This window comes from Sorex araneus, chromosome 1 (genome assembly GCF_027595985.1).
Source record: "Sorex araneus isolate mSorAra2 chromosome 1, mSorAra2.pri, whole genome shotgun sequence".
NCBI classification, from domain to species: Eukaryota; Metazoa; Chordata; class Mammalia; order Eulipotyphla; family Soricidae; genus Sorex; species Sorex araneus.
The window spans coordinates 5,194,389-5,213,559 of record NC_073302.1 but is presented as its reverse complement, the minus strand read 5'-3'; positions in this window follow the sequence as shown (position 1 = coordinate 5,213,559).

Sequence of the window (19,171 nt, the reverse complement as noted above, 5' to 3'; positions counted from 1 at the left end):
CGGATTGGGGGTCATCCTCTCTCCTTACGGTGGACCGACAGGAGGCGGGCGGCTGAGGAAGCCTGGCCCCGGGGTGCCAGGCCTGCGCGCGGGGCAGAAACAGCTGGACCCTTCCGGGGTGCTGCCCTGCAGCACTAAGGGCTCGGGCTGGCGAAGGGAGGAAAGACATGAGGAGTGGCCCGGAGATGCCAAGGGGCAAGGCGAGGGGTCGTGTGCGAGGTGCCATGGGACCCGGGACAGCCCCTGTCAGGAGGGGACAGGTTGAGGCCTGAGCAGCCCCCGCAGCTCCAGGGGAAGCCCTCCAGGTCCCACAGCCGGGGACACGGCTCAGTGGCAAGTGTGCGGCCCCGGGCTCGATCCCCGCTCTCCTGTGCCGTGGGTGTGGTCCCAACGGTCCCCACGCACTGCTAGGAGTGGCCCCCACAGCAATAATAACAAGGGGGGAGCGCCTGTGCAGCCCGCACCTGTGTACTCCCCGCGCCCGAGTGGCTGAGCCTGTGGTGCCCGAGGACGGTGTCGCCCGCATCTCCCCTCTTTTTTTTTTCAGTATTTTTTTTTAATTTTTATTGAATCACCATGTGGAAAGTTACAAAGTTCTCAGGTTTATGTCTCAGTTATACAATATTCAAACACCATCCATTCACCTGTGCCCATATTCCACCACGAAAAACCCTGGTATACCCCGCCCCCACCCCCTCGCCCCCAACTGTATAACTGATGAATTTCACTTCATTTTCTCTTTACCTTGATTACATTCCATATTTCAACACAAAACTCACTATTGTTGGAGTTTCCTCCCAAGAAAGACAGCCCTACTACCAAGGAAGCATTTGATAATTAGTTTTCCATTAAAAGATTGTATGTTTTCAGTTTTTAGAAAAGGTCGAGCAGCCGCTAATGTGGCCACGTGGTTCGGAGTTGTCCAAGTCCCGCATCCCGGAGCCGTGTTAGTTGCTGCTCAGTGTCGCCAGGGCTCCATCTGGAGAGGGTGTGGTGGCTGCACCTCCTCACCTCCTCCGTCTGGATCTCCGGTGTCCGCATCTCCCCTCTTGAGATGTGGACTCCCATGCGTTCCCGTCTAACGCCGGGTGTGTGCAGGCCTCTCTCCGCCCTTGCAGAAGCCCGGGCTCTCTCTGAGAGTGTTTCCCTGTCTCTCCTCCTCGTCCCCACTCTCCTACTTTCCTCTTCCTCCTTCGCTTCAAGAATCCTCCAAGGGGCTGGAGCAATAGCACCGCTGGGAGGGCCTTCATTGGCCTTGCACTCAGCCAAACCGAGGTTCGATTCCCAGCATCCCATAGGGTCCCCCGAGCACCGCCAGGAGTGATTCCTGAGTGCAGAGCCAGGAGTCACCCCTGTGCTTTGCTGGGTGTGACCCAAAAAGCAAAAAAAGAAAAAAAAAAAGAATCCTCCAAATAAAATCTGTTTTACTTAAAAAAAAAAGGGGGGGGCTGGAGCGATAGCACAGCGGGTAGGCCGTTTGCCTTGCACGCAGCCGACCCTGGTTCGATTCCCAGCATCCCATATGGTTCCCTGAGCACGGCCAGGAGTAATTCCTGAGTGCAGAGCCAGGAGTAACCCCTGTGCATGGCCGGGTGTGACCCAGAAAGAAAAAAAAAAAAAAGGGGGGGGGGTTAAGGGAAGAAAGGATGGCATTCTACCTTCCCACATGTGTGGGTTTTGGGGAACCACACCCCGCGGTGCTCAGGGCTCACTCCTGGCGTGGCTCCGGGGACCGCGTGGGGGGCCAGGGGTGAGCCAGGGCTGGCCGTGTGCAAGGCAGATGCCCTACCTGCTGGACTAGGGGGCGTTCTGGTGTCCGATCACAGCGGTTGAGTGATCTGATTCCTCATGGGGCCACCCCCCACGGTGCTCAGTGGACCGTCCACGTAGGGGCGCCCCCCAGGCCTCACACCCAGGCCCCTGCAGCCCCATCCTCACCCCCAGCAGCCCGGACGGAGGCCCGGGAACAACAGGTGTGCCAAGGGCATGCCAGGTAACGGGGTCAGTGGGCGCCGAGGACGGAAGAGGCCTCTGGGGGCGGGTCCTCCTGGCTCCAGCAGGCCGAGAAAGCAGGGCCCTTCTCTGGGAGGGGGTCTGGGCCCTGCAGGAAGCGGGCAGGGGGCAGGGTGGGCTTTTTTTTCTGGCGAGATGACAATGAGTTTCTGTTTTGTTCTTTTTTTTTTTTTTTTTGCTTTTTGGGTCACACCCAGCAATGCACAGGGGTTCCTCCTGGCTCTGCACTCAGGAATCGCTCCTGGCAGTTCTTGGGGGACCATATGGGATGCTGGGAATCGAATCCAGGTCTGCCGCGTGCAAGGCAAACGCCCTACCCGCTGTGCTATCGCTCCGGCCCCAAGTTTCTGTTTTGTTCTGATTTGGGGATCGCCCCTGTGCTCAGGGATGACTCCTGGCTCTGCGCTCAGTGGTCACCTCTGGAGGGGCTCTGGGGACCAGATGGGGTACTGGGATCGAACCTGGGGCCTCTGCATGCAAGGCAAGTGCCCGGCCAACTGTCCTGTCTCTCGACCCATCCAGCCTGTTTTTTTTTTTGTGGTTCTGGTCAGTGCAGGGCTCTGGAGAGGGGACACGACCGCAAGCAATGTTTCGTTCCGCTTCTCAGTTTTGAAGGGTGTGTGTGTGTGTGTGTGTGTGTGTGTGTGTGTGTGTGTGTGTGTGTGTGTGTGTGTGTGGTAAAACATTTTATTTGGAGGTTTTGAAGGGGAGGAGAGAGAGAAAGTAAGCAGAGAGAGATCCCGGGCTTCTCCAAGGGCAGAGAGACCCCTGCACACACCCCTGCATTTGACGCGCGCTCGAGTTTTGAGTGAAGTAAAGTCACTTTTCTACGCGTCCTGGTTGTTCGTGGGAAGGTGCGTGCCATGCCTGTGACTCACCCAGTTCGGTCCCCGGCACCCCCTAGGGTCCCCTGAGCCCCACCAGGAGTGATCCCTGTGTGCAGAGCCAGAAGTAAACCCTGAGCATAGCCAGGCCCAAAAAACAGAACGGGCGGGGGGAAAGAATTTTATATCCCCTCCCTGCTTTTCACGGAGCACCGGGGATTGAGCCCAGGTTGGCCACATGCAAGGTACGGGGCTGCCCCTCTGTGCCATTTCTCCACCCTCCTCTCCTTATGCTTTTCTTTTGATTGCTGATATTTTGGGGGGTGCCAGGGCCTTGCTGGGCGGACAATGAGGGAGCCTGGGGCCCCCCGGGGGCCTCCCGAGGGAGGGGACTCGGCAGTGCCAGGGCTGAGCAGGCCCTTGTTGCAAGCACCCGCCCCAGCCCGTCGCGCTCTCCCTGGTCCTGGTTTCCTTGGCAGTGCCTGGCATGGAGCTACCGTCTCCCAGGGCCGAGCAAGGGCCCGGCTCAGTGCCGCCTCCCCGCCCCCGGCGTCTCAGAGCTGGTCCTTGAGGAAGGATTTCTCAGCTCAGCCGGGCGGGGGCGGGGGGGCGGCGGTGGCTGCTGTCTGGGGGGGCCCGATGGCATCCCCCCCGGCAGGCTCTGCGTGCCCTTCCCTTGGCCCAGGCCCCAGCCGGAGCCCGCGCAGGTGCCCGCCCCGCCACGCAATGCCACCTACAGGCCTGATTCATGAGTCCTTTGCAGGAAGGGCCCTGTGCCCGCCACACCCAGCCTACGGCGCCCTGGGAACCAGCCGCGACCCAAAGATCAAGAATAACACTCCCCCCCGCCCCCCGCCCAAGGGGAGGGTCCAAAAGGTTTGAATCAGAGCCACGGAAGGCAGAGAATTTGCTCCGGGTCATCAGAGTGGGACCGGGCCCTGACCCTCCGGGTCCCAGGGGTGGGGAAAGGGAAGGAGCCTTTCCTGGCCCCCTGGGTCTCTCTCCTCCCCACCCCAAACCTGTCAGACCTGAAACAGCCCAGGAGAAAAAAAAAACAACACTCAGGTAAACAAGAGGAGTGTGAATGAACCAGGACTGTTTTGAAGGGATATCAGGTGTCAGCCACTGTTTACCCAGTTGGCAGGGACCATTGTGTAAAAGGGGCCCTGGCACCGGGCCGGGACCACCCCTCGCTCTGCCCGGGCCCAAGTGGCTTCCAGGCCAGTCCATCTGCCAGCGGCCTCGGCACCGCCCTGTCCTCGACCTCCTCCGTTCTCGGCTGACAGGTGGCGGGGGGGGGGGGGGGGGGGGGGAACGGCCAGCTCCTGGACACGCCCGGTCCGGCCTCCGTGCATTCCCAGACACAGGTAGGACCCTGCCCGGCCCGAGACTGAGCGAGGACAGCAGGGAAGGCGTTTGCCCTGCAGAAGCCGATCCGGGATCGATCCCCACCACAAGCAAAGATTCCTCTGAGCCCTGCTAGGCGTGATCCCTGAGCACAGAGGCAGGAGTCAGCCCTGAGCACTGCTGGGTGTGGCCCCCAAACCGGACAGACCTGCTGTGGCTCCCGGTGGGTGGGAGACACTGTCCACCCCTGCAGAGAGACCCAGGGAGCCTGGGCACCTGGCAGCCCGTGCATGGCCCCTAGTCCCTCATCTGGCTTCCAGAATGTTCACCCCTCACCCGGCTCCTGCTGGCTGATTCTCCTCCGGCTGGGCAGAAAGGGGGCGGGGTGGAGGGTGGACTTTGTGTTTTTGTTTTTTTCTTTCTGGCGAGATGATAATGAGTTTTTGTTTTGTTTTGATTTTTGGGTCACGAGCCTCTCCCGAGTTTGCGGCCGTCGGTTCAGTTTCACCTCCCAGCGAAGATGCTCTCAGACCGCTGATGCCTCCACGGGGGCCCGGGCCGTAGCGCTGCAGGGACGGCACTTGCCTTGCACACAGCCAGCCTGGGTTCGACCCCGGCATCCCATATGGCCACCCGCCAAGCACTGCCAGGAGTGACTCCCGAGCACAGAGCCAGGAGCAGCCCCTGAGCATCGTCAGGTGTGGCCCACACTCTCCCCTTCACCCCCCCAAAAAAATATGATCTTGAATGTTGGCAGGAGGGGGCGTCTGCCAGGGGGTGCCCGCCTGGCACCTGTGCCACAGCAGGCGGGCACTGGCTCCCACCTGCAGAGGCCATCCCCATTTGCACGCCTCCAGGAAGGAGTGCCCCAGCCTCCCCAGCCCACACTTCCTTGGTGGAGCCCGGCCGGCGTGCCAGCACAGAGTGGGAGCCAAGCCATGCCCACGACGGCGCCCCCTGCAGCCTTCCCGGGTCCCCGGGCTCTGAGCCCCGCCCCCCTCCACACCTACACCCTGCTTCTGTATGAGAGCTCCTCAGGGGTTATGGTTTCTGCTGATATTTGGGCCTCGCCCTGCAGTGCTCAGGGAGCACTCCTGGCGGGGATTCAGCGGAGCCTATTGGGAGCCAGAGATTCTTTTTTTTTTTTTTTTTTTGCTTTACACCCAGCGATGCACAGGGGTCAGTCCTGGCTTTACACTCAGGAATTACCCCTGGCGGTGCTCAGGGGACCATATGGGATGCTGGGATTTGAACCCCGGGTTGGCCTCGTGCAAGGCAAACGCCCTCCCCGCTATGCTGTCACTCTAGCCCCGATTCTTTTTTTTTTTTTCTTTTTCGGTCATACCCGGTGATGCTCAGGGGTTACTCCTGGCTCATGCACTCAGGAATTACTCCTGGCGGTGCTCGGGGGGCCCTACGGGATGCTGGGAATCGAACCCGGGTCGGCCGCGTGCAAGGCAAGTGCCTGGACCCCTGGGCTACCTCTCGGCCCCGCTGCTGGCTCACGGGAGCGAGCACAGCTGGGCTCAGCCCAGGGGGCCCACCGAGGGCACACCTCAGCACGAGGCGAAGACAGAGCCCCTCACAGGCTCCGTCAGCACCCGGGCCTCCACACAGCATGCTTCTGCCTCACCTTTCCCGGCCCACCACGCCCCGCCATCCAGCCCAGACACAGATGGGGTTCGCCAAACGCCCGCCCACCCGTCACCGGCTTGCTCCACTCAGCAACGGGCCGTCAGGCCTTTCTCAGGCTTGATCATTAACGGGCTGCGATTCGGGGACTCCCAAGGAAGCCTCAGAAGAGATTAACAAGCTGAAGAGACGCCTCCAGACCCCACGCCAGGGCGAACCTTGTATCCAGGGCACCCCAGGGGGGTGTGGGTGAGTCCCCCACCAGCCCAAACACAGCCCCGACAGCCAAAAACCTCCAGAACCCCATCTCCGCCGTGCTCACAGCCCATCCCCACAGCCTCAGAGGAGCCTCGTCCAGGGATGAATCAGGAAAAACTCAGGTACGGGGGTTTTGTGACCAAAATCTCCAGGCTCTCATGGAGTCAGGGTTGGGCGACCTGCACCCTAGCCTTCTAGAAGTTTCTTCTAGAAGGTTGACAGTCACGCCCAGAACTGCCCCTGGCTCCATAAAAGCTCATTAACCAGCCACGATCCAGAGACTCACAAGTAAATCTCGGAAGGGATCAACAAGCTGCAGAGATGGGGCTGGAGCGATAGCACAGCGGGTAGGGCATTTGCCTTGCACGCGGTTGACCCGGGTTCGATTCCCAGCATCCCATATGGTCCCCTGAGCACCGCCAGGAGTGATTCCTGAGTGCATGAGCCAGGAGTAACCCCTGTGCATTGCCAGGTGTGACCCAAAAAGCAAAAAAAAAAAAAAAAAAAAAAAAAAAACAAGCTGCAGAGATGCCTCCAGACCCCAAAGTCACCGTCAAGTTAAAAATTTAACCCTGGTGGGGCCGGAGCGATAGCACAGCAGGTAAGGCGTTTGCCTTGCACTCGACCAACCCGGGTTCGATCCCCGGCATCCAATATGGTCCCCCAAGCACCGCCAGGAGAAATTCCTGAGTGCACAGCCAGGAGTAACCCCTGAGCGTTGCTGGGTGTGACCCAAAAAGCAAAAAAAAAAAAAAAAAAAAAATTAACTCCGGCGCATATGCTGCCTGAGCCCATGTGCTGCTTGCACCCACGTGGGCGAGCACATGTGTCGCCCGCATCTCCCCCCTTGAGATGTGTACTTTCATACTTTTGTGTCTAAAGCTCGGTTATGTGTAGGGGCTTCCTCCACCCTTGGAGAAGCCCGCGTTCTCTCTTGAGCGCGTTATTCTTACTATTTCTCTCTCCCACTTATCCCTTCCTCCTTCCCTCAGAAACTTCTAGATAAAAATCTGTTTACTTCAAGAAAATAAATTTAACTCCAGGGTGTATCACCTTGTTTAAAATTTTAGAATTCCTGGAGGGCACGGCCACATTCATGGTCTGCGACATCTCACGCTCTACACCACGGATGTACCAGGAGCAGCACACGATGCATAGGATGTAAGGTAGAATCTCGATTAAAAATATACTAGCACACAAGGTTCACCCTGTAACAGCGTGTTAGTGATCTCTTATACAAGGGCCCAATGGCTCCTTATAATTGAGACACAACAATCTTCACACACTTTCTTCTAAGGAAATCTGTTTTGATCATTTTAGCGAATTATTCATAACAAGCAATGCAAAATAAACTATTTAAGAGCCTGCTATTGGGACGGGCTTGGGTGGTGGTTGTTGGGAAAATTCAAAATAACGGTGGTGCAAAGGCGCAATGGTGGTGGGACTGGTGTTGAACATTGAATGTAATAAATGACTGTGAACAACTTTATAAAAAGAAAACAAAGCTTGAAAAATTAAAATAAAACAGGAACAAAAAAAAAGAGTTTTGGGGGCTGGAGCGATAGCACAGCGGGGAGGGCCTTTGCCTTGCACGCGGCCGACCCGGGTTCGATTCCCAGCATCCCATATGGTCCCCTGAACACCGCCGGGGTAATTCCTGAGTGAAGAGCCAGGAGTAAACCCTGTGCATCGCCAGGTGTGACCCAAAAACCAAAAAAAAAAAAAAAGAGTTTTGCAGGCTTGAGCAATAGTACCGTGGGCCGGGTGGCAGACCCAGGTTCCATCCCTGGCACTTCATTTGGTCCCCAAGCAACACCAGGAGTAATTCCCGAGTCCAGAGGCGGGAGTAAGCCTTGAGCATCGCCGGGTGTGGCCCCCCCACCAAAAAGGGAGCTCCGCGTCTAAGGAGTCTTTTCTGTGGGGGCACACCCGGCGATACTCGGGCAGTCGCCTTGGGGATCACTCCTGATGGTGCTCAGGGGACCACAGGGGGATCGAACCCGGGTTGGCAGCAGGTAAGGCAAACGCCCTCCCCGCTGTACTGTGGCTCCGGCCCCACATCTAAGGAGTCTTAGTGGCACCACTTTGCGGGGAGGGGACCCAGGGACAGTTAGGGCTGGAACTCCCTGGTGGCGGAGGAACTCGTGCTTCACCCCCCCGCCCCCATCGGTCCTGCAGACTGTAGAGTTGCTGATGTTGTCGGGGCTCCCAGAATCCTCAGGCCCAGGGATGCAGTGCGTGCAGGGACCACCAGACCACCCCAGTGGCCCTCGGAGGGTCTGGGCCCGCAGCTGGCTATGCTGGAAGGGCCTGAGGTGCGGGGGGGGGGAGGGCGGCCTAGTGCCCCCCCGTCCGGTCTCCAGCTTCCTCGCTGCTTCCCGGGAAATGGCTTCCCCTCCCGCAGACAGCCGCCTCGGAGTGGCCAGTGACGAGGGGCCGAGCGACAGCACAGCGGGGAGGGCGTTTGCCTTGCACACGGCACACCCGGGTTCAATCCTCAGAATCCCATAGGGCCCCCCAGCACCGCCAGGAGTAATTCCTGAGTGCAGAGCCAGGAGGAACCCCTGAGCATGGCTGGGTGTGACCCCCCACAAAAAAAAAAGAAGTGATTGTAGCAGCCCCTGGGGTCACCCCCACCCCCAGCCCCCTGACCCGCCACAGGACGTGGGTGGATTGTGAGGGAGCTGGATGCCCCCCGGAGGGAGACTCTCACCCCCACCCTGTACGGTTCCCGCTGGCTCCAGTTCCTCCCGGGTTAGCCCTGGAGGAACTGCACCCGCCCCCTTCCCGTCCCGTCCCCGCCCCCCTCGCACCCCCCATCCCCGGCTCAGTCATGGTAGACTTGGTTTCCTGCTGGGCCTCAGCCGCCCCTCATCGCTGGTGACTCAGAGCCTGGCCAGGATGGCAGGGCCCGGTGCCTTCCCACACGGCCCGGTGACTCAGCCTGTGGGTTCGCGGTCCTCTGGGGTGGGGCCACCGCATCCCCGCCCGGCCCCTCCCGCCCTTCTCCCAGATGTCACGAAGACATCTGTCCTCTGGGTTTTCCCTATGGAGGACGGAGGACAAGGACGGTGCTGGGGCGGGGGCGGGCGGGAGGTGATGGAGACTCAGCCCCGAGGGCAAAGGTCTCTGCCCTGGGAGGGGGGACCCGAGAGCAGGGGCCCAGGAGGACGGGGCGGGGAGGGACGTGGGGAGAACAGAGCCGTTTTTGTGGTGGGCACCAGTCACCACGTGTGGAAGGGTGGGCGGGGCCCCGGACGCAGAGGGGGACAGCACCGGCTCCTTCCTGTGCCACCCCCATGGGAATGCGCAAAGCTGGTGGCAACAGGTGAGGCCGGTGTCCTGCCAGCACCCGGCTGGCTTGGTGACCGTGCCTCGGCCACCCAGCCCCCTCCCCGAACTCCTCTCGTTCATGTCTCGGGGTACTAGGAGACGCTCCTTTGGGGGGCGGTGAGGGGACACCCAGCAGTGCTCGGAGCTTACTCTCGGCTCCGAGCTCAGTGCTCACTCCTGGCAGGTGCCGGGGGTCAAACCCGGGTGGGCCGCGTGGCAGCAGGTGCCCTCCCCTCTGTGCTGTCTCGCGGGCCCCCTGCTGCTGTGTCTTGAGTCAGTTCCCGGGGTCCTTTGGGCTCGGGGTGCGCCGGGGACCCCATGCTGCAGAAGGTCGAGTCTGCTGGGCCCCTGTGAGGGGGCCTCACCCCTGTACTCTCTCCCCCGCTCCCTCAGAAGGGTGCTGGTTTTTCGTTCGCTTTTATGTTTTGTCATTTTATTTGGTGATTTTTGGGGCTTGGGGGCCACACCCAGTGGTACTCAGGGATCCCTCCTGGTGGTCTCCGGGGACCATATGGGGTGCCAGGGATCCCACTGGGGTCAACCGGGTGCAACGCCAACGGCTTCTCCCCTGCTCTGCCTCTCTGGTCCTCCCGCAAGTGGTTTTATTTATTTCTTTATTTTTTCTTTTTGGGTCACACCTGGCGATGCACAGGGGTCACTCCTGGCTCTGCACTCAGGAATCACCCCTGGCAGTGCTCAGGGGACCCTATGGAATGCTGGGAATCGAACCCGGGTCGCCGCGTGCAAGGCAAACACCCTAACCACTGTGCTATCACTCCAGCCCCTGCAAGTGATTTTAAAATGGTCATGTCTCAGGGCCAGAGCGAGAGCACAGCAGGGGGGACTTGCACGAACCGGCCCGGGTGTGACCCCCAAATGATTTCCCGAGCACTGCCAGGAGCGAGCCCCAAGTGCAAGGCTGGGAATAAACCCGAGCACTACGGCATATGGCCCAGAAACAAGAAACAACAACAGAAAAAACAAAACATAAATAAAACGGTTGTCTCTCTAGGCTGGGCCCGAGGAGCTGTTTGTGTTTGTCACCCAGTCACGACGATGGCAACCACAGAGCAGAGGGAGGGCGTGTGTGGGCACCCGGCCAGGCCGCACAGGTTAGCTCTGGGCTCTCCCGGGGGAGACGCCACACTCAGGGCGCGGCTTTGCAGAAGAGGGAAGAGAAAGCCAACCAGGAGGGAGGGGAATCGGGGGCGGGGGACGGGCCTTCCTACCTGGGGGGCTCCCTGCCAGGTACCGCTCCCTCTGGGGGGGGCAGGGAGCAGCAATTTAGGACAAAAGACTGTTGGAGGGCAGAGAGGCAGTACAGCGGGGAGGGCATTGGCCTTGCACACGGCTGACCGGAGTTCAACCCCCCCCCTCCCCGGCATCCCGCATGGCCCCCCGAGCACCGCCAGGAGTCATTTCTGAGTGCAGAGTCAGGAGTGACCCCTGACCACCGCTGGGTGTGGCCCCCAAACAAGCAGAAACAAAACTCTTCTGTCTGACAGATGGGAGAAACACACGCAGCCTTGCAGAGTCAGGGGGTTTGGGCTAAGTTCTCAGGAGTCATCAGCCCGCCGTGCCCCACCCCCGGCTGGAACAGGGGGTCCCTGAGGCGAGCTGAGTGGGCCGGCGGCAAGCCTGCTCTTGGAGCCTGGGTCCTCCAAGAGTCTCCTTCGGAGCACTGGAAGGTGGCGACTCCTTCCCCCTTCCTGAGGGCCGTCCCCGCCGTGCCCCCAGGAAAGCCTCGGGCGGGGAGCAGGAACACCTTCCCGGGGCTGCGAGCCACATGGCTCAGGCCAGCCAAACCCCGGTTTTGGGTTTTGGTTTTGGTTTTGGGGCCACACCCGTAGGTGCTCAGGGCTCACTCCTGGCTCTCTGCTCAGGAGCGGCCCCTGGTGGTCATTGCAGGAATCATGCGGCGTGGACCCTCTCCAGCCCTCAGGCCTGGTGTTCTGTCCTTTTTATTTATTTATTTATTTTTTGAGTCACTCCTGGTGATGCTCAGGGGTCACTCCTGGCTCTGCGCTCAGGAATTACTCCTGGCGGTGCTCAGGGGACATATGGGATGCCAGGGATCGAACTCAGGGCAGCTGCTGCAAGGCAGACGCCCTCTCCGCTGTACTATTGCTCCGGCCCCTGTTTTTTGTTTTTTTGGTTTTTCAGCTTTGGGATCACACCTGGAGTTGTTCGGGGATCACTCCTGGCTCTGCACTCAGGAATCACTCCTGGTGTTGCTTGGGGGACTAGATGGGATGCCGGGGGTTTTGAACCCGGGTCGGCCACGTGCAAACCGTATTACCGCTCCGACCCAGAGCCTTGCTTTTGAAAAAGGGAACACAACCTCCCTGTCAGCCTGCTGGTCAGGGGCGAGCAGGGGACGCCCCACCAGGCCCACCCAGGCCGCTCCTCACAGGGACCCGGCTCTGCGGTGGACGTTCAGCTCTGGGCGGAGCTCTCGGACAGATCTAGAGCCTAACTCTGCCAGGGGCTGGTGGCAGGGCCCCGGGGCCCGTGTTGGGACAATTTCCCGCTGGAGGGGGCAGTGTCAGAGCTGGGCCCCTGGGATGAGACGGGCACAGTCGGTTAGCTGAAGGGAAGGGCTCCGGTGTGTAGAGACCCCCGACGTGGGCTCCGGTGTCCAGGGGAGAGGACCCTGGGAGGCTGGAGGGGAGGGGAGTCCCCTCTCTGGACACGGGGACTGGTCACGTTTCCCCCCGGGAGTCCTCCATCTGCGGCAGCCTGACTTCCATCCGAGGCCTCGTGCTCAGTGAGTTTCGGAAACGCACGCCCAGGTGGGTCTTCTGTAACGCCCCCAAGCAGCCCCTGGCCTGGCCACTCTCCCCGTGGGTTCCTGTTGCTGCGGAATTCCACATAGGGCCCAAGAGACCTCGCAGAGGTGGGAACACCTGCCCTCAGGCCGTCAGCCCCCAGCAGCCCACGTGGCTCCCTCCAGTCCCCGCCAGGGGTGACCCCCGAGCACTGAGCCAGGACTCGGCCCTGAGCATCTCCAGGTGTGGCCCAACAACCCCCCCCCCACACACACACACACATACACGTACAAGGCTGGAGCGACAGCACAGCAGGCAGGGTGCTGGCCTTGCACGTGGCCGACCCCGGTTTAACGGGTTTGATCCCCAGCATCCAGTACGGTCCACCTAAGTCCAGAGCATCACCAGGTGTGGCCCCCCAAACAAGCAAACAGTAGCCACCACCCCCCTCCCCACCCACCCACTCCCACCCCCGCTGCCCACAGTCTGGGACTAAAGAGATAGTATAGTATGGACAGTACAGCAAGCAGCCCAGGTTTGGTATCCAGCTCCCTCGATGGTCTCCTGGGCCCACCAGGAGCGACCCCTGAGCACAGAGCGAGGAGTAAGTCCTGAGCACTGCTGGGTGTGGCCCCCAAACCAAGCCAAAACATAAGCCAAACGCCATCAGGAGGATCAGTGAGGCACCTGGGGAGCCGTGCCTGGCGCTGCCCGGCCTTTCAGAGGGGGGTGGGAGGAAAGGACCTGATGGCGGGGGAGCTGGGGGGAGGTAGGTGAGGCGGAGAGGAGGCCCCTAAGGAAGCCGGGGTCCTCCTGGGCCCAGAGGAACTGTGTCCCGGCTGAGACCCAGAACCGCCATCGCCCCCTGGTGGTGGAACTGCTCCTCTGCAGGGCAGCAGGGACCGTTTCCCACAGGTGCGACCCTCCCCCAGCGGTGCCTCTAGGCTTCCCCGAGACCACCTGAGCTGCCGTTTCTCTGCGCCTTTGGTGGAACACAGTTCCCCCCAGGCTGAACCCCTCAACTTCATCCTTGTTTCTCCCAGCCGGCTTCTCTGCCGTCCACTTTGGCTCACTGCAGTCTCCACGCAGCTGGGGAGATCTTTTATTCTTCCTTTCTATTTTTAAAAAAGAACTAAGTTTATGATGATTTTTATAAAGTAGGTTTTATAACAGAACAGAGCACTGCACTACAAAAATGTTTTGTATTGGGGCTGGAGTGATAGCATAGCAGTAGAGGCGTTTGCCTTGCACGCGGCCGACCCAGGTTCGAGTCTCAGCATCCCATATGGTCCCCTGAGCACCGCCAGGGGTAATTCCTGAGTGCAGAGCCAGGAATAACCCCTGTGCATCATCAGGTGTGACCCAAAACAAAAAAATAAGTTTTGTATTAGAAATTGTGTACAAGGTCCAAGGTCCTATAAAATGTGCCTTAACTTTGGCACAAATACAGAGATTTGTTTTGTTTGGGGACCATCAGAGCTTACTTACTTTGCACGCAGGGGTCACTCCTGGCAGGGCGTGGGGAACCATGTGGGGTGCTGGGGATCGAACCCGGGTCAGCTGCAGGCAACACAAGCACCCTTCCTGCTGTACTATTGCTCTGGGCCCCAGAGGGAAAAAAATTTAATTATTTCAATTTACTAGATTAGTATATTCTTACAAATGTGTAAGTAAGGGAGCTAGGGGGGCAGAGCGATAGATAGCACAGCGGGGAGGGCGTTGCCAGGTTCGAGTCTCAGCATCCCATAGGGTCCCCCGAGCACTGCCAGGAGAAATTCCTGAGTGCAGAGCCAGGAGTAACCCCTGAGCATCGCCAGGTGTGACCCAAAAAGCCAAAAAAAAAAAAAGAAAATAGGGAACCAGTTCTGCAGTGAGGGCATATGCCTTGCATACACCCACTATATAGTGGGTGTATATAGTTTGTAAATTGGAGGGTGGGCAGAGAGATGGTGTAAGGGCCGAGACACTTGCCTGGCACCCACTGACCCTGCTCAATCCCCAACACTGTGCATGAGCGTGAACACACACATACATACACACACATACACATACATACACACATACATATGCACACATGCACACATACACACATACATACACACATACACATACATACATACACACATACATACACTCACACATACACATATATACACACATACACATACACACAGATGCACATATACACACATATATACACACATACATACATACGCACATACGTAAACACATACACATACACTCACACATACACACACACATACATATGCATACATATATGGCCCACTGAGCACTGCCAGGGGTTGCATTTTTGTTTATACCTTGTTAAACTCTCTTGTGTGTCTTTTATTATTATTATTATTATCATATAATATTATATAATTATATATTATAAGTAATATATTATTATGGGGCTGGAGCAATAGCACAGCAGGTAGGGCGTTTGCCTTGCATGCGGCAGACCCGGGTTTGATTCCTCCGCCCCTCTCGGAGAGCCTGGCAAGCTACCAAGAGTATCTCGCCCGCACAGCAGAGCCTGGCAAGCTCCCCGTGGCGTAGCAGATATGCCAAAAACAGTCACAACCAACCAGTCTCACAATGGAGACATTACTGGTGCCCGCTCGGGCAAATCGATGAGCAACGGGACGACAGTGATACAGTGGTGCACCCACTCAGGGGTTGATCCCGGCACTACAGGGTCGCTGAGCACCACTGGGTGCAACCCTGGAGGACTCCGAGCATTATCAGGGCTGCAGAGCCTAAGCACACAGTACCCCCGGGCCCTGGCAGTGAGCCACAGCCGGCTGGCAGAACTGCATCGGGCCCCTCAGGCTGCCTGACCTCCAGTGTAAATCAGTGCCGAGCAGACATGGTATTTTCTGGTCCCTGAGCCCTCCTGACGTCACGGCATCACTGTACAGAGGCACTCCTGCTCCCCCGTTACTCTTCTCATCATTCACTCCAGTCAGACGCAGGGGAGGGGTGAAGCACGCCCAGCTTGGTTCCCACGGACACCGCACAGACATCAGGATGCCCAACACTTCCAGCCTCCGAACCTGCCAGAGCCCCGGAGCCCCGAGCCCCCCTCCCTCCCGTGGGAGCACCCGTCCGTCCGCCCACTTCTGCCCCAGGGCCTGTTGGTCGCTGGGCCCGTTGCTCGAAGGCTCCAGAAGGGAGCTGGTCTGAGGCGGAGCCCCGGGGCTGCTTCTCAGGCTCCGAGATTGACCCGCAGGGAGGCCTCGGCCACTGCCCTTTCTCCACGGGGGCAGGATTCCAGGGCCCTTATCAGATCTGTTCTTGATTTACGGTTTGCTTGTTTCCAGCTTTGGGGCCATTAAAAATGAATAGCGGGAACTGGAGAGATGGGGGGGGGGTGGCACATAGACCAGCTCAGCCAGCCTGGTGCCGTCCTGGGTGCCGAGCCCGTGCCACCGCGCCCCGCTCCGAGACCCAGCCCCCTCTTTAGTGGGGAATTAAACAGTGCACGCACCCTCAAAAATAGATAAATAAATAAATAGAAGCTTTGATCTCCAGCATCCCACTGGGTCCCCTGAACCCAGCCAGGAACGAACCCTGAGCACAGAGCCAGGAGTAAGCCCTGCAGAATGAAAATAGAAATGAGCAGCGGGGTGGGCACCTCTGATCTGAGTCTCTGGTGGGCACAGTCTTGGCTGTCTCTGGGGCGCAGGGTCCCAGGAGAGATGAGGTCAGCAGACAGAGTGGGGCCAGAGTGATAGTATAGCCGGGAGGGCGTTTGCCTTGCACGCGGCCAACCGGGGTTCCATCCCCGGCATCCCAGAGGGTCCTCCAAGCCCTCCTGGAGTGACTCCTGAGCGCAGAGCCAGGAGGAACTCCTGAGCACTGCCAGGTATGACCCCCAAACAAAACAGAAAAGGAGCCAGAAAGATAGAGCGATGGATAGAGCACTTGCCTTGCACACGGCAGACGTGGGTTCAATCCCGTAGGGTCCCTGAGCCACACCCAGAGAGATTCCTGAGCAGAGCCGGGAGTACCACTCTCTGTGGCCCCAAAACCACAGAAAGAAAGAAAAGAATACATAATACACACAGCGTGGGAGCCTATATACACCTATACATTAAATATTCGCGTGTTTATCTGCATGCATGTTATTTTTTCTGAATCCTGTGTGTGGACTTTATGTATCATGGTATTTGGGGGATTTTTTTTTTCTTTTTGGGACACACTGGGCAGAACTCAGAGTTTGTCCCTGGCTCTATACTCAGGGATCACTCCTGGCAGGCTCAGGGAACCATATGGGATGTCAGGAATTGAACCCGGGTCAGCTGTGTGCAGGGCAAGTACCCTACCCACTGTACTATGGCTCTGGCCCTTTTTTTTTCCATACCCAGTGATGCTCAGGAGTTATTCTTGGCTCTGCACTCGGGAATTACTCCTAGCAGTGCTCTGGGGACCATATAGGACGCCGGGGATTGAGCCTGGGTCTGCTGTGTACCAGGCAAGCAAGCACCCTACCTGCTGCCTTGCCCACTCCGGCCCCAGTTTTGAGGGATTTCTTCTTTTTTTTTCTTTTTGGGTCACACCCATCGATGCTCAGGGGTTATTCCTGGCTCTGCACTCAGGAATTACTCCTGGCGGTGCTTGGGGGACCCTATGGGATGCTGGGGATCGAACCTGGGTCGGCTGTGTGCAAGGCAAGCGCCCTCCCCGCTGTGCTGTCGCTCCAGCCCCAGGGGATTGCTCTAGACCCCTGACATTTGCCTGTTTATTTCCTAATCCCAGGGATCTTTTCTTACAAAATCCCTCACCCTGGCATACCGGAAGCACCAGTTTGATCCAGCAGTTTGAGTGAATCCACCAGTCTGTTGTCTTATGAACTGACGCATCCGCCAAACTCCTCTCGGGCAGGAACTCTGCTCCTCCCCGTGTCCGCATGCCCCAGGGCCCCCCTCCCCCCGCGCCCCCCCCCCCCCCGTGTCTGCACGCCCCGATCTCCTCCGGCCGGAAACTGCCACAGTCCTGCCCCCTTGTCTGACTGAAGCAGTTTTCCTCAGCTGTGGAATTTGACCTCTGGGGACCATGTCGAGCCACGGGGCCTGTCAGAATCTCTCCGACGCAGACACACATCACTGTGTCAGACAGCTCCCGCCACAGCCACGGAGGCTGCAGGATGTCGTGACCCGAGGCTGGCGTGCTGTGGGCTAGAGGACCCGTCTCAGCTGGTGGGGAACTTGTGGACCCCCAGGATGTTCCAAGGGGGGCACCGGCATGATGCTAGGGGACCGACCGGGAGGGCAGCGCAGGCAGAAGGGGACCTTGGTGGAGAAACACTGGCCTGATCTACTTTAGGTGTATGTATTTTTTTGGGGGGGGCCTACACCAGGCAGTCCTTGGGGATTACTCCTGACTCAGTGCTCAGAATTTGCTCCTTGTGGTGCTTAGGGGACCCCGTGGTGCTGGGGATGGAACCTGAGCCCCCCAGGTCAGCGCACGGAGCTATTTTAGAAATGTAGATGTGAAGTGTGTACTGTAGTTTGGGCCAGAAGGATTTGTTTAAAAAAGCGAGGCATGGGGCCGGACAATAGCACAGCAGGTAAAGGCTTTTGCCTTGCATGTGGCTGGCCAGGGTTCGATTCCCAGCATCCCATATGGTCCCCAAGCATGGCCAGGAGTAACTCCTGAGTGCAGAGCCAGGAGTGACCCCTGAGCATCGCTGGACTTGACCCAAAAAGCAAAATAAATAAATAAATAAAAGGCGAGGCACCGGGCCGGCGAGGAGAGTGGGTATCGCGCTTGCTCTGCCAGCAGCTGACCAGGCTCCGTCCCAGGTACCACACATGGTCTCTGGGCCCTTCAGGAGAGATCTCTGAGCACAGACTCAGCACGGCCAGGAGTGACCCAAGCACGGCCCCCCCGCAACCCCAGAAAAAAAAAACTAGAATAATTGGGAGCTTATTCCTGGCACTGCCCGGAGGACCTTAGGGGGCTCGGGGTCAGTGGCACGCAAGGTAGGGGCACGTGCCGTGTGCCAGGGGTACCCACTCACCAAACCCGGCTGTGGCCCCTGGAACAAAGGACTTTCCCCTCGGCCGGGGGCCTCATCCGCAGAGAGGGTAGGGGCGGGGCCTCTGGCCTCAGCCGCCCTCAGTTCTCAGGAGCAAACGTGTATGTGTGGAGGGGGGGGTGGGGGCTGGGCTCAGAGCGAGGCTGGGGTTCAGACACGGGAGAGGGGAAAGGTCAGGCTGGGCACAGAGCCCAGCCACACCCCTTCCTTCTTGCCCTTTTCCTCTGGGCCGGTTCCGGCCCCTGGAGCCCTTGGTTGAGTGGCTCGATGTCTCGTCAGTGGCGAGCACCTAGGAGTGAGTTAGCCCGGTGCACTGCACGTCACACCTGGCAGAGGCAGCTGGGAAGGGCCGGAGCGACTGTGGGAGCGACAGGGCCCCCCCTCTGGAGCCACAGTGCAGCAGGTAAGGCGCACCTAGGCTTGACCCCGAGCATCACACATGGTCCCCCGAGCACTGTTGAGAGTGACCCCTAAATGCAGTGACATGAGTAGTCCCTGAGCACCACCAGATGTGGCCCCCCAACTCTCCCAAATATATATATTTAGGGGCTGGAGCCATAGCACATCGGGGAGGGCATTTGCCTTGCACACGGCCGACCCAGGTTCGATTCCCAGCATCCCATATGGTCCCCTGAGCACGGCCAGGGGTAATTCCTGAGTGCAGAGCCAGGAGTGACCCCTGAGCATCGCTGGGTGTGACCCAAAAAGCAAAAAAAAAAAAAAAAAAACCTCAAATATATATATTTATATCAACATTTATATATTTATATGCATCTATCTATTTATGTATATAGTTTTTTGGGGGGCCACACACGGAGATGCTCAGGGGTGACTCCTGGCTCTGCATACAGGAATCCTTCCTGGCAGTGCTCACGGGACACATGGGGTTCTGGGGATTGAACCCGGGTCAGCGACAAGCAAGTGCCCTACCCACTGTACTATCTCTGCAGTCC